We start from the raw sequence: 14,711 nt of genomic DNA on the forward strand, positions 1-14,711 counted from the left end.
CCAAGAAGATTGGAGCCGAAGCAGGTTCCATAACAACTGACACTTCCTGCGGCCCCGATGACAATGGAGCAGAGGATGTCAAAGCAGACTTTGCTATTTTCTCCGGTGGCTCCGAGGAGACTGCTAGAGCCCGAGATCGTTTTTTTTGCTTTTGAGGATTTTGCCTTAGAGCTGGAAGCACTCTCCAGACCCTCCGCGAAAGAGGGTTTCAGAAGTCCCTTCAAAATCAATTTATTCTTTCCTGAAGAACTTGCGGACTAAAGGCATGACAGAAACAGCACGATTCCCGATGATGAATCGCTCCCAAACAGTACATACAGAGTTGTCCATCGGTAATGGACATTTTATAACTGCACCTAGAGCATTTCTTGAAGCCCGAGGGCTTATGCTCCTTAGTATCTTTGGACATAGTTAACCAACAATTAACCACTGAAAAATCGACCAACGGTCAAACAGTCACAAGGCGGGAAAAAGCCTACAACAAACATAATACCACAGGATCTCCAAGTTAAACGATCCTCAGACACAAACACAAGTGGGGGAGGACTAATTCCTCTAATTTAAACGGTTTTAGTCCCAGGAAACTTTTAGCACACAAGGAAAGCAAGGGGACAGACTAGGTCCTCTAACTGAAATGAGCCTAGCCCGTTGGAAACAGCTGGTGGGATACCACAGAATAAACAATCAAAACACACAACTTTTCCACAATACAGACAAAAACACACACAATAGCTATTAAAATAGCTTTTTTTGCAAAAAACTTCTCTGATAAAGCAGAAGAGTACTTAGCCACAGCCAAGAGCGAGACCACATCCGAGCTACACGAGCGGCAAACGAGATCTGGGGATAAAGAGCAGTGCAGCATGGGATGCCATCTTAGCTCAACCAATAGAGAGAACTCGAGCTAAAAAAGTATGGCCGAGTCGGAGCAGACATTCGTCTCCGAACCCACAGGTAAGAATGTAGGCGAGATTGGACTACATAACATCTAGTATTCCCCCTATGACATTACTGAGATCAAAGGGTGTCAAGGTGATTGGTCTAACTCAATGTTAATTGTTCTTATGGGTGTATTATATTACATACACCCAGACATGATTTTTCTGTTTTAATAAAAAGTACCACTTATAACTGCAGTAAAAAGGGAGTTGTTTATACAGGCCACTGTATATATATATATATATATATATATATATATATATATATATATATATATATATATATATATATATATAAAAAAAAATTATGTACTCACCATAATGTTCCATCTGAGTAGTTAGACTCTTCATTTGTCTTTAACCTGTGGGATCTGTATCGGATCAGAGCCGGCAACTTTACTAGCATTTGCGCTGAGCTCCAAGCTCCTCCCCTTACCCATAATACACCTCCACTACCTTCCAACCCCCAGATCGAGTTTGCTGAACCTTATACTAATGACCTGACCTGAAAAAATTACTTGTGACCTATAACTGCAGCCCGTAGGCTGTTCATATGCCAAGGTCCGGGGGAAGGAGGGAGGGACAGTTGAAGACAAATGAAGTAGAACCAACTCAGATGGAACGTTACAGTGAGTACATAACTTCTTTATCCGAAGTAGTTTACTTCATTTGGTCTTCAACCTGTGAGACGGTCTCTCCAGCTACTAAACTCCTGGGAGGCCCTCATGGAAAGATATACCGGAGCACCGCGGAACCAAAGATGCTCTCCTTCTGAAGGTCAAATCCAATTTGCAATGAGAAATAAATGTATGAGATGAGGACCAAGTAGCTGCATAACAAATATCATCCAACGACACTAGACCAAAAGGCCGCAGATGTAGCCATAGATCTAGTGGAATGAGCTTTCACCTGACCTGGAGAAGACATGCCTCTGTCCTTATAGACCTGAATGATGCATGAAGAAATCCATCTAGCAATAGTGACCTTGGAGATAGGTTTTCCCAAAAAGGGTTTATAGAAGGATACAATTTATCAGATTTACAGAAATTTTTTGTCCTGTGTAAATACAATCGTAACTATGAACATCCAACAGGTGGGGCTTGTATTCCATCTTGTTAGAAAAATTAGGAAAAAACACAAGAAAATTGATGGTCTGATTGATATTGACTGATGATGCCACCTTAGAAAGAAAGGATGGATTGGTTCGAAGGGAAACCCTATCTGTGAAAAATCATGCAAGGAACTTTGATGGACAAGGCCTGTTATTCTGAAACCCTTTTGGCAGAGGTAATAGCAAACAAAAAAGCTGTTTTCCAAGATAAATATTTCAGATCTGCTGTTGCAGCAGGCTCGAAAGGCATAGCGGCCAAAGCTTGAAGAACCAAAGTAAGGTCCCATGGGGGAACAAGATCTTTGACCAGGAGGGCATAACAAAAAGGTGCCTTTAATGAAGGCTTCACACAGTCTGGAGGAGGCTAGAGAGGCAGAATTCTCACCCACATGAAAATGAGAGATGGCAGCCAACTGAACCTTGACAGTAGAAGAACTAGCTCTGTGTTGTAAAATATCAGCTAGGAAATCAAGAATGGCGGAAATAGGAGCTGTGAAGGGGTCTAAACTCCTTTGAGAGGCCCAAAATGAAAAATGTTTCCACTTGCTGCAATAATCCTTCCTGGTCGAAGACTTATGAGCAGATGCAATAAATCTTCCTGGTCGAAGACTTATGAGCAGCCACAAAAATAGATCTAACATTGGAGGATAGTCCGGGAGTCCTAGCAATCATGGGAACTGAAGCAGCCGAGCTGTGAGCTACAAACTGTCCAGATTCAGATGAGGCACCCCCAAAGGGTGTGAAATCAGATCCTGAATGGGATCCAGGATCCAAGGCGGAGCCAGAAGGTGAGACCAAAGGAAAGGAAACCATACCAGGTGAGGCCAAAACAGGGCAATGATGATCACTTTGCTCCCCAGTTGACGAGCGTTCTGTAGAAACCTTGGAATAAGAGGTACTGGCAAGTTAGCATACAGAAGACTGGGAGGCCAAGCATGAACTACAGCATCTCTAGAGGACTCCCCCGGCAGAATGTTCAGAGCGAAGAACTCGCTGCACTTCGTGTTGGAAGGAGGTGCGAAGAGATTGCAGCAAGGTTGACTCCACTCGTGGAAGAAAAAAAAAAAAAAGCCCAGCACTTGTCTTAAAAGCATCTTCTTTTCAGGCTTAGCACTTCTGTATTATACAAAATCCCTCACTAGCGAAACCCCCCCCCAGGAGTACCCACTTCCTTACTAAGTCCTCTCTCATTCAGTTACACCCCAAACTTCTTAATTTCTCTAGCAAGTCGAAGGGCCAGATGCTGGCGTCCTCTCCTGTCCAGTTGGTGAATCTGGGAATATTGAGGCAATGTTACAATTGCCTCATGTACACAGACAACCCTCTCCTCCTCCCACAACACAAATACTTACGAGAGATGCAGCTATTTAGCCAAACTGGAGGCTGAGCTCTCTCAACTCAGGACTGGCAAGACCAGACAGGAGGAGAAGGCAACTACACACACCACAAAACCAGTCTCACATAAAGCTATCACAACAATGAATCAAACACAAACACACAAAGACATACTCGGAGGATCTGAGCAAAAATTTACCTAAACAGCAGAGGCCTCCAAAGCAGACACCCAAGCAACCGCCACCTCATGACACACCACAGGCAACACATAACACACAAAATCAGTGTGCAAAGCAGTCACAGCCCTTAAGGCCAAATACAACACCAAACATACTTGTCATAGGTGACTCCATAGTCAGACACACTGACGTCCCACTCACCAGGCTGAACAAGGAGAGGGTCACAGTAAGCTGCCTATCGGGCGCTAGAATCCGCCACATAACACAAGCACTCGGGTCACTCCACAGCAAGTACAAATATGACACAGTCATTGTCCATGCTGGTGTGAACGACCTGAGACGTACCTCCCTGGACTACATGAAAAGAGACATAGAGGAGCTCGCTGATTATGTAGCCCAGGCAGGTATGACCCTGACCCTGAGCAGCATCCTTCCTTCACCAAGAATGATGCCACAACATAGAGACAAGATGATCAGCTTTAACAATTGGCTTAATTTCTGGTGTCATTCAAAGGGGATCCAGTGTATGTCTGCCTGGGATGACATGCTTGACAAGCCACGCTGCTTCGCAAGGGACGGCTTGCACCTGTCACCCCTGGGATTCCGGATATTGGCTAAGGCTCTTGCCACCCCCATAGTGCCTTTTTTAGGCAAGGCTCAAATTCTAAACCCACCACCCTAGAAAACAAAAATGGGAAGAAACCAAGGGTAATGCTGCTCAATGCCAGAAGTCTAAATCTCAAAATGCACACACTCGAGGCCCTTCTCAGTATGGAGAACATCGATGTCTGTGCTGTGACTGAAACCTGGTTCAAGGCTCCTGAGAGCACCCCGGCACTATCAGGTTTTACCTCATATCATTCCGGCCCTAAAACCCGGACCACACCACAAAAGGAGGGGGTGTATCCATATTCATCAAGGATACCCACACCTCCAGGTTGGTGGCAACGCACGAAGCATCGGAAACCATCCAGGTGCAATTAACCATAGGCAAAACTGCTCTACAATTTGTAGCATGATACAGGCCACCCTCTCAAACTCAGGAACCCCACACACAGCCTTCCTGAAGACACTGGAGGGTATAAAAGTATCTCCAAACACCATTATATTGGGTGACTTCAACTACCCGAATATAAACTGGGAACATTACTCAAACCCAAACTTTCTAGCCCAAAGGTTCCTGGAGTTCATAGAGTCATAGATTCATACTAGGCTAACTGTCCTCTTGGGCCATTTTAAGCCTAGCCAATTACCCCATGTGAGAATCAAACCCTGCACCTTGTGTTTCTAAGGTAAGCACCTTAACCATTACGCCAGCCTCCCACCATAAATTCAAATGCCATGGAACAACTAGTCGCCGTTCCCACAAGAGGTGAAAATATACTAGATCTCATCATCACAAACATGGGGACAAAATGCTCCACACCGGAAGTATATCCCTCATTGGTGAGATCAGATCATAAACTAATCTCACTGGATATCCACATCCCGCCCCCACCCCAAACAAAAAAGACCACAGTGAAGAACTTCTCTAAAGCAAACTTCACACTACTCAAGACTGGTGTGGTATCCGTTCAAGGCCCCCGAGCCAGTGGAAACCACAACCCAAGCTACGGAAACCCTTACAAATGCCTTCTACGAACACCTCCAGGACTGCATGGATCAGGCAATCCCTAATAAAACAAAGACTCTTTCCACCAAGGGCAAACGTCCAGTCTGGTGGACCCCAGCCATAAACAAACTTTACAATAAGAGGAGAAAGCTGTTACATGATAGAGCAAAATCCATAATAGAGAAGACACCTTTGATCATTATTAGTAAAAAAAAATACGAGCACTCATAAAATCATCCAAGGCCAACTTTGAGAGAAAAATTGCCATAGATTCAAAAGACAATCATAAGGCCTTCAGCTATGTTAGAAACCTGGGTGGAAACTCCCAGATATGCTCAGAATTAGTCCAAAATGATACAAAAATCACTGAACCCACAGACATTGCCAACATACTGGCAGACAAGTTCAGTGCAAACTTCACACCCCTCTCCCCCCCAAAAGGAGAGAACTATCGGAGCGGAGTGCAGCCTCCCAGACATCTCCAATGCACAGGTGAAAGCTGCTCTCTCAAGCTAAAAACACAGCATCAATGGGACCGGATGGTGTCCCTGGCTGTGTGCTACACGAACTCAATGAGGAACTAAACCCGCACATAAGGCAGCTGTTTAATCTTAGACTTACCACAGGATACGTGCCCAAGGAGTGGCGTACGGCAACTGTGGTCCCACTCCACAAAGGCGGTGCCTCTACAGACCCTGGCAATTACCGTCCCATAAGCTTAACAAGCCTGGTCTGCAAAGCTATGGAGAGGATCATAATGGAACTCATAAACAAAGACATAGGGGACTTGCAGACATTGGACCCGACCCAGTTTGGCTTTATCAAGGGCAGATAATGCCTTTTGAACTTGGTTGACTTCTTCGAAACAGTCACCAAGGCCATTGATGAGGGAAAGGCAGTCCATACAGCCTACCTTGACCTTGCAAAATCTTTCGACACAATACCCCACTCGGGTATTATAGAGAAACTTACCAGCTTAAATGTAAACCCATATGTCACAAAATGGGTTGCAAACTGGCTAAAGGACAGAACCCACAGGGTTAGAGTTGCTGGCGCCATGTCAGACTCCAAGCCGGTCACAAGTGGGGTCCCACAGGGCTCAGTCCTTGGCCCCCTGTTGTTCGGCATCTACTTCTCAGAAGTACAGGCAAACATAGGAGGACTATGGCTGACAAAGTTTGCAGATGACTGCAAACTGGGCCATAGTGGAAAGTACATCGGACACAGATATCCTTCAGAGGGTCTCACGAAACTGATAACTGGTGCCAGAGCCATGGCCTGAAGTTAAATGCCAAAAAATGTATAGTCATATCCTTCGGGAAAAACAAGGTAACCCCAAGCTACCATATAGGTGGCAATCCATTAAGCACAGAAGAGGTTATCACGGACCTGGGGACCCAGGTTGACAGTGGCCTTTCTTTTGACACTCACATTGCTAAAGTGGTTAGAAAGACCTTCTACATTGCCCACCTGATCATGAAGGGATTCACATCCAGATCAAGTGAGGTCATTGTTCCCCTGTACTCTTCACTTATAAGACCAATGATCGAGTACAATGCCCCATTCGGGATGTATCTCACCCGACACCTGCAGCAATTGGAGAGACCCCAAAAGTTCCTCACCAAAAGGATAAAGGGACTCCAAAATCTGTTATATGCTGCCAGACTGAAGAAACTCCAGCTCTATTCAGTCGCATACCGTATGCTCAGAGGTGACCTGTGCCTGACATACAAGGCCATGTCCAACCCGGAATTAATGGACATGCTCCACCTCAAAAAATCCAAATCTACCAGATCCACTAGAGCAAGCGACTTAAACCTTAGCACGGATATAAATAGGACATGCTGGAGGGATAGATTTGTCACCCAGAGACTCCCTATGTTGTGGAATAAAATCCCGGTCCATATGAGGCAGAGCACCTCACTGGCTCAGTTCAAGAGAAATCTTGACCGGTGGATGGGAGATCGTAGGTTTACCCCGGGAATCATCTCTGTGTCACTGCTGGACAGAGGCACAACAAACTAATGGGCACAGTATTTTTTTTAACATAAGGGGTGGCGTAAGCCACAAAAACTCTGGGCTAGGCTTATAAATGCCTTAGGGCAGATAGCCTAGTATAAACCTATAAACCTATGAACCTAAGATCTGTTCTGCTACTCAAGATTCAGAGACCACTCATAAGGCATCAGAATAGTCAGACTTCGCCTGTCCGCTAGGATGTTGGACCTTCCCAGAATGGGCGTTTCGATGAGAAGGCGACCGGTGGACATCGCCATTCACACACTCTCATGGCCTCTCGACAAAGGGGGTAAGATCTGGTCCTTCCCTGTTTGTTGATATACCAGACCACTGACATGTAGTCTGACCTAAACGCAAATGTTCCCAGAGGGAGAAAGGCATGAAGGGCCTGCAACGCTAGAAGGACAGCCCCTCATTTCTAGGACATTTATGTGCAAGCTGGTCTCTACAGCGAACCACAGGCCTTGGACTGTCCAGCCCATACTACGCCCCCCCCACCAGAGTTGGGACGCGTCCGTGGTCACTGTGGCTTGGGCCAGGGCTGGAACAAAGGGTCATCCCTCCAAAATGTCCAGAGAACACATCCACCATATGAGGGACGACTGACAGACTCGAATGAGATGAACTGGATCTGCCAATGGCAGTTTCAACAGGGACGATTGTACAGCTAGAGTCCACTGTAGGCTTCTCATGTGTAACTGGGCACACGGAAGAAGAGTTATGGTCGCTGCCATCGAGCCCAAGACCCTCAAAATCAATTCTGCTGTTGGGGGATGAGAGTGGTAGATCAGGGACACAAGCATCTTCAGGTTTTGTACTCTCTCCGAGGTCAGGAAGATTTTGCACTGTAGAGCACCTATCCTGGCACCAAAGTAGTCTTATCACCTGTACAGGATCTAGGAGCGATTTGGATGCATTGATCGTGATCCCCAAACACAGGGCAAGAATCAGGAAATAATCCCTGGTTTGGGAGAGTAGATGCCTGGTAGGAGTAGTTAGGAGTCAATTGTCCAGGTATGGATAGACCTGAATCCACTGAAGCTTCAGGTGAGCTGCTACCAACTGCCATCACTTTGTACAACACCCTTGGGGCTGTGGTGAGACCAAAGGGTAGGACTTGAAATTGCTAATGAAAGACTACTAGTCAGAAGCGGAGGAACCTCCTGGAGCTTCTGTGCATCTTTATGTGGTAGTAAGCATCCTGGAGGTCTAACGAGCACATCCAGTCGCACTCTTGCAGGTATGGCATGATGGACTGTAATGTGACCATCCGGAACTTTTCTTTGGCAACTGGCAAGTTCAGGGTAGAAAGGTCCAGAATGGGCCTCAAGTCCCCCGTTTTCTTTGGCAACAAAAAGAACCTGGAGTAGAAGCCCGATCTGGACTAGTCTGTGGGGGGGGTTTCAATGGTTCATTTTTCTAGCAGCTTGGAAATTTCCTGTGCTGCTGCCTCCCTTTGCATGGGTGGTACATCCGGAAGATGTCTGGGAGATTTGGGGGGACCCAAAAAGGGGATAGAGTATCCTCTGGATATGATCTTAAGCACCCAGCAGTCTGATGTTATGGACTCCCATATCGCTAGGTGGAAGGACAATTGCCCCACCCAGACTGCCTCCAGAGTAGAGGAGTCGGGCCATCCCTCAGGGTTGCTGCCCAAATCTGTCCAAGAAAGGTTCTCAAAAACCAAAATTCCTTGGACCCCCCTCTGCCTCTGGGCCAGCACCCATTCTGTCCAGGGGCATTGGCAAAGGACACCTTGAAAGGTTCCGAAAATTGACAACGTGAGCCAGGTGTTGCGCCTCATGGACACGTCAGACCCAGCCGCCCTAGCCCCTTCCGTAGCATGTGAAAGGAGTCGGATGGACATGTTGGAGACTGCTTTCAAAGTTGCAATCCTTGCAGAGAACGAAGCCCTGTCCCTCCTGCGACATGGACTTAGGGGGAAGACTCCACCAGCTCCTTTACCAGGTCGCGTGCGAGTCTGGTGACATGGGTCAAGTACTGCAGCACCCTAATCGAAAAGGTAGCTGAAGCTTACACCCGCTTCCCTAGGCGGTCCATCATCAGCGACTATCAGGAGGATGAACCGAGAAACTCTCCTCGACAAGTTCCTTTTTTGTGCCTGTTGCTACCACCATAGTGTCTACGGGGGAGACCTTGTTCCATGCTGGTCTGTGGGGGGACTTAAGAATTTGTTGGGTCTTTTTGGAATTGATTCCATGGTGTCTGGCTCCTTCCATGCCCACAAGGTGACCAGATCCACCAAAGGATCCGCAGGAGGGGACACCCAGGAAGTAGAAGGGCTCATGCCAAAAGCCTCCAGAAACACTGACTCGCCAGAATGAGGTTTGGGGAGAGACCAACCTCCCCATTGGTGCAGGATTTCCATGATGTCTCCAAAGGAGACATCCTCGGGAAGTGACCTAGGGGAACCTTCTCCTTCATCCAAGTCTGTATCCTCGGTGAGGGACTCAGAGTCCAACTTCCTCTTGCACATATGCTTGCGAGGTACCTCTCCTGTGGGGCTCTCCGGGGGAACTCGCAGGCCACTTGTTCCTCAGGGGGAACAGTCTGGGGCTCCCCGAGCACGGGCTGTCCCCCTGGTAAAATGATGGGGACTGTAGAAAGAGTCGAGGAGGTCTGGGTTGAGTCTGAGGGAGAAGTCAGGGGTCTCGATCCAGCGGAGAGAACTCTTTCTACCACGAATGCCAAAGGAGAGCAAACCTCCTGAGAAACCAATAAGGAGGCCGGTCTCCCTGGGTCCAAAAAGAGAATCGGAGCCGGGCCGGAAGTGGACAATGCTCCAAGGGAGGGAACTTGGCCCAACAAAGGCGGAGCTGATGAAAAAAGTTCCAATACCTCAGATCCGACACCCAAGCTCCTGCTCCAAAAGCGGCTTGGATCCGAGCTGGTCGGATCAGACACACTTCCAGGCAGCTGTCGGCGTCGAGGAAGCAGGTACCGCCTGTACCAAACCCCTGACTAAAGCCATTCTCGGTTCCGAATACTCCGAACCCGATGGATCGGAGAAGGAGATATCGGCTGGAAAAAAGGAAGTGAGCTCCGCCTTCCTAGGAGAGGGGGCTGGCAAGACCCCCATCTCGATTTGAGTACAGATGAACCTCATCATTTTATCCATATCAACCTCAAAGACCAGGTGGACCTTGACGAGGTCACGGACTCAGACCTTGCGGGTCAGGGCACCGAGGCCCTAGAAGCTGAGCGTGTCTCCACCAGCTCCAGGGAAAGCTTCGGAGATCAGAGCCGAGGAGAGTCACGGACCTATAGAGTTTATACTGGAGAAGGGAGGTCCAGAGACCTCTTGCACTTTTCCCTCGCCTTCGACTCTCCTCTCTGCCCCTTTTCTGCTCAGCTTCCACAGGCTTTTGCACAGGAAGGTGAGTCCTAGCTTGGGAGGTGGAGAAGCGAGGGGAAGAGAAAGTACAGTTTTGTACCTACCATAAATGTAGATGTCCGAGAGTTATGCATCTGCAGTCCTAACATATGGGTTGTCCTGCCTCAGGCAGCCCTTCGGTCGGCCGGATTCCAAAGTCTGGGTCTGGCCTCGGCTGATGTCGCACTTCACCCGACGTCATAGCTGCTGTGAATTGGGTATAAAGGCATCAGCCAACGCCATTTTCCTCAGTGTTTCTTGCCCCAGATGCCAGGTGCCCTCTAGTAAGGCTAAATTTGGATAAATGCAAATGATTCCAAACAGTAGAGAGCAAACAAAAATAAACATGTATATACATATATACAAACAAATACACCATAATAGATTCCCCCAGCTAGCTACAAGATGGGCAAATACCCTAGGAGTACCACAAAGGGGAAGGAGGGTGGGTAATCCTGACTGCAGATGCATACCTCTCGGACATCTACATTTATGGTAGGTACAAAACTGTACTATGTCCTTCAAGGATGCATCTGCAGTCCTAACATATGGGTAGAATACCATAGCCAAACTGGGGGAGGAGGCACTAAGATGATTATGGTGTAGTTAAGATCCCTTGCAAAACAGCAGTTGCAAAACCTGCTCGGGATCTGGAGTATAAAGGTAGATTATAATGCTTGGCAAATGTATGCACGGAGCTCCAAGTAGCAGCTTCTAAAATGTCTTTGGTAGCCACTCCTCGTAAGAAAGCTGTAGTAGTGGCTGTAGCCCTTGTGGAGTGAGGTCTGATGTTTTCTGGAGTTGTCTTTCCATGAAAAGAGTAACAAAATCTAATGCAATTTCCTATCCATTTTGAGATTGTCTGTTTTGAAGTTGCTTTTCCTTCCATTCCTGTTGCATATGCTACCAGAAGCTGGTCAGTTTTTCTATTGTTCTTGGTTCTGTCCAGATAGTAGCGCAATTGCCTGTGCACATCCAAGGTATGTAGTAGTCTTTCCCCCCCTGTTCTGTGGGTTGGGGAAGAATGTTGGTAGGTGGATTGCTTGGTTCAATGATACCCTGGAGACCACCTTTGGCATAAAAGTAGGGTTAGTTCTCAAGGACACTCTATCCTGATGGAAGATAAGGAAGGGCTGTACTGCCATTAATGCCTGTAATTCAGAAACCCTTCTTGCTGAAGTGATTGCAAGCAGGAAAGCAGTTTTCCAAGATAAGAACTGTAATTCTGCTGTTGCTGCTGGTTCGAAGGGGGGAAGTGTTAACTTTTCCAGCACAAAGTTAAGGTCCCATGTAGGCAAAGGTGGCTTCCTTGGAGGCTTTACATTTTTAATTCCTCTCAGAAACTGCCTGAGTAGAGGATGAGAGAAGACTGGAGGATCCATGTTGTATTCTGCTGAAATTGCGGATGCATGAATCTTAATGGAGGAGTAAGACAGGCCATTGTGGAAAAGTTCTGCTAAATATTCCAGGATGTTAGCTATGTTTGCTATTGATACATTTTCTCCCTTTGCTGCACTCCAAATGAGGTATCTTTTCCATTTGGCTGAATAAGTCTTCCTTGTGGAGGGTCTGCGAGCCTCCAGGATAATGTCTTTAACCCTCTGAGATAAATCTGGGTTATTTTGTTTAATGTAATATTCCAAGCAGCTAGCTGCAGTGTTTTCAAGTTTGGATGTAGGATCTTGAAGTTGTTCTGTGTTAGCAGTAAAGGAACTAGAGGTAGAGGCCATGCGTGTGTCCGGGACATACTCCTCAGTAGCGGGTACCAATGCTGCCTTGGCCAGTCTGGAGCTATCAGGATGATCCTTGGGTGATCTTCTTTGATCTTCAGTAGCACTTTGTGCATCAAAGGAAGAGGTGGGAATGCATATGCTGTCAGGTTTTCCCAACTGAAGGATGGGGAGTCCACCTTCCAAGCAAGTGGGTGGTATGTCCTTGTGCAGAATTTCCTCAATTGGTGGTTGTGTGGGGATGCGAACAGGTCTATTTCTGGTAGTCCCCATTTCTTTGTAATGGATTTGAAGATGTCTGGATGCAGCATCCATGGTAGTTCTGCTTAAGGTGTCTGCTAGTATATTTTCTTTTCCTGGCACAAATATGGTCTGGAGCTGAATGTTGAGGTTCAGGGCCACATTCCACAGGTCCATTGCCATCCGGCATAGAGGATATGAGTGTGTGCCTCCCTGTTTGTTGATATACCACATGACTGTGGTATTGTCCGTTCTTATCAGCAAATGTCCCTGTTGAAGAAACGGTCTGAATGTCTGAATTGCCTGTTTCACTGCCAGCATCTCTTTTTGATTTATGTGTAGGTTCAGCTGGTCTTGTGTCCATAGGCCTTGTATACACTTGTCCACCATGTGTGCCCCCCAGCCTAGGTCTGAGGCGTCCGTGGTGATAGTCTGGCTTGGGCGAGGTTTGTGGAAAGGCAGTCCTCTGTTCAACTGACAGGCCTGAGCCCACCACAGGAATTCTTGTTTCAGGCATGGAATTATTGGAATCTGGGCTTCTAGACTGTGCTTGTGTTGAGACCATTTATTCCTTAGGTACCATTGCAACTTCCTCATATGCAGCCTGGCATGTGGAATCAATATTATGCAGGATGCCATGTAACCCAGGGCTTGCAGGACTTTCCTTGCTGTAAGTTGGTTCTGTGTTGTTAATGCCATGAAATAGAGTGGTAGTTGCTTTTGCTTTTCTGCTGTGAGAAATGCCATCTGATTTGGAAGTGTCCAGTTCTGCACCCAAGAAAGTTATCCTTTGGGATGGTACCAGCCTTGACTTTTTCATGTTGACTGTGTATCCCAGGGCTTGCAGTAGTTGTATAACCTTTTCCAAATCTTTTGTTAATTTGGTCTTGTTGTCCGCTTGTATTAGGCAGTCGTCCAGGTATGGATAAATCTGAATTCCCTGAAGCCTACAATGAGCAATTACTGATGCCAGGCATTTCGTGAATACTCTGGGCGCAGTAGATAAGCCAAAGGGCAATGCTGAGAATTGATAATGCTCTGATCCTGCAAGAAATCTGAGGTAACTTCTGCAATCTGGTCGTATAGGGACGTGCAGGTATGCCTCCTTGAGATCTAGAGTCACCAGCCAAGACTCCTTGCCCAGCATGGGAAGAAGTTGCTGTAGGGTCAGCATTTTGAATTTTGGAACAATGAGATATGTGTTTAGAGCGGACAGGTCGAGAATAGGCCTCCATTGGTTTTCTTTCCTTGGTACCAGGAAAAGTCTGGAGTAAAATCCTTGTCCTTGTTCCATAGGCGGTACCTTTTCTATAGCTCTCATCCTTAGTAAGTGGTTGATTTGTCCTAGAGCGTTTGTTTTTTGGTTTGGTGGTAGGTCTGGCATTCCTCTCTTTTTTGGTAGAGTGTGGAAATGAAACCTGCTACAGCCTTTGTCTATTGTTTGTAAAATCCATTTGTCTCCTGTAATGTAATGCCAGTTTACGGAAAATAAGGCTAGCTTTCCGCCTAAGGGTGCTTCCAGTTGTTCCCTGGTAGGTGGTATCAGAGTCAAGTCATTGTGTCTGTCCTGTGGAAGTGGTAGTAGCTGGATCTGTGGCAATACTTCTCTGGTTGTTAGGCTGCCACTGACGTCCCCTGTAGGCACCTCTGGATTGACCTCTGCCTCTTGGGCGCCTATTTCTGCCTCTCTGTGCTCTGGAGGTGTCTGGAAAGGACCAATTCTTCGAAGGCCAATTTCTACTAAACCTCGGAGGCTGGACCTGTAAGAAATCCTTGACTGTTTGGACAGATTTTGCTTTTCTTCCACCTTCTTTAGCACTTGCTGTGCAGGGGAGCCAAACAAACTTTGTTTCTCCATGGGAGCATCTAGGAGCTTTGACTTAACATGGTCTGGTAAGGATTGCTCTTTTAACCATGCATGCCTTCTGATCACTGTTCCAGTCATAGCTGATCTAAAGGAAGCCTCCAGTGCATCATAGCCACATTTTAAGGAATGATTACTGACCTGCTGAGTGTTATGTACCAAATCCTGAAGGGACTTACGGTCTATAGGTTCAGGAGAGGACAGTTTTTTATTTAGCTGGTCTAACAAAAATTCCTGATACTGAATCATGTGGAATTGACAGTTTAAGGCCCTAGCCGAAAGAGTAGCA

At 46.8% G+C, this 14,711-nt stretch overlaps 1 protein-coding gene across 1 annotated transcript in view; it reads right to left on the reverse strand.

Annotated features, from left to right (window-relative positions):
* Positions 1-14,711, reverse strand: part of TLK1 (tousled like kinase 1) — a gene marked incomplete in the record, with an annotated part of 2,832,579 nt that overhangs the window by 1,689,441 nt on the left and 1,128,427 nt on the right.

The sequence above is a fragment of the Protopterus annectens genome, chromosome 6.part1 (assembly GCF_019279795.1).
Source record: "Protopterus annectens isolate FY-2018-M chromosome 6.part1, PAN1.0, whole genome shotgun sequence".
NCBI lineage: Eukaryota > Metazoa > Chordata > Ceratodontiformes > Protopteridae > Protopterus > Protopterus annectens.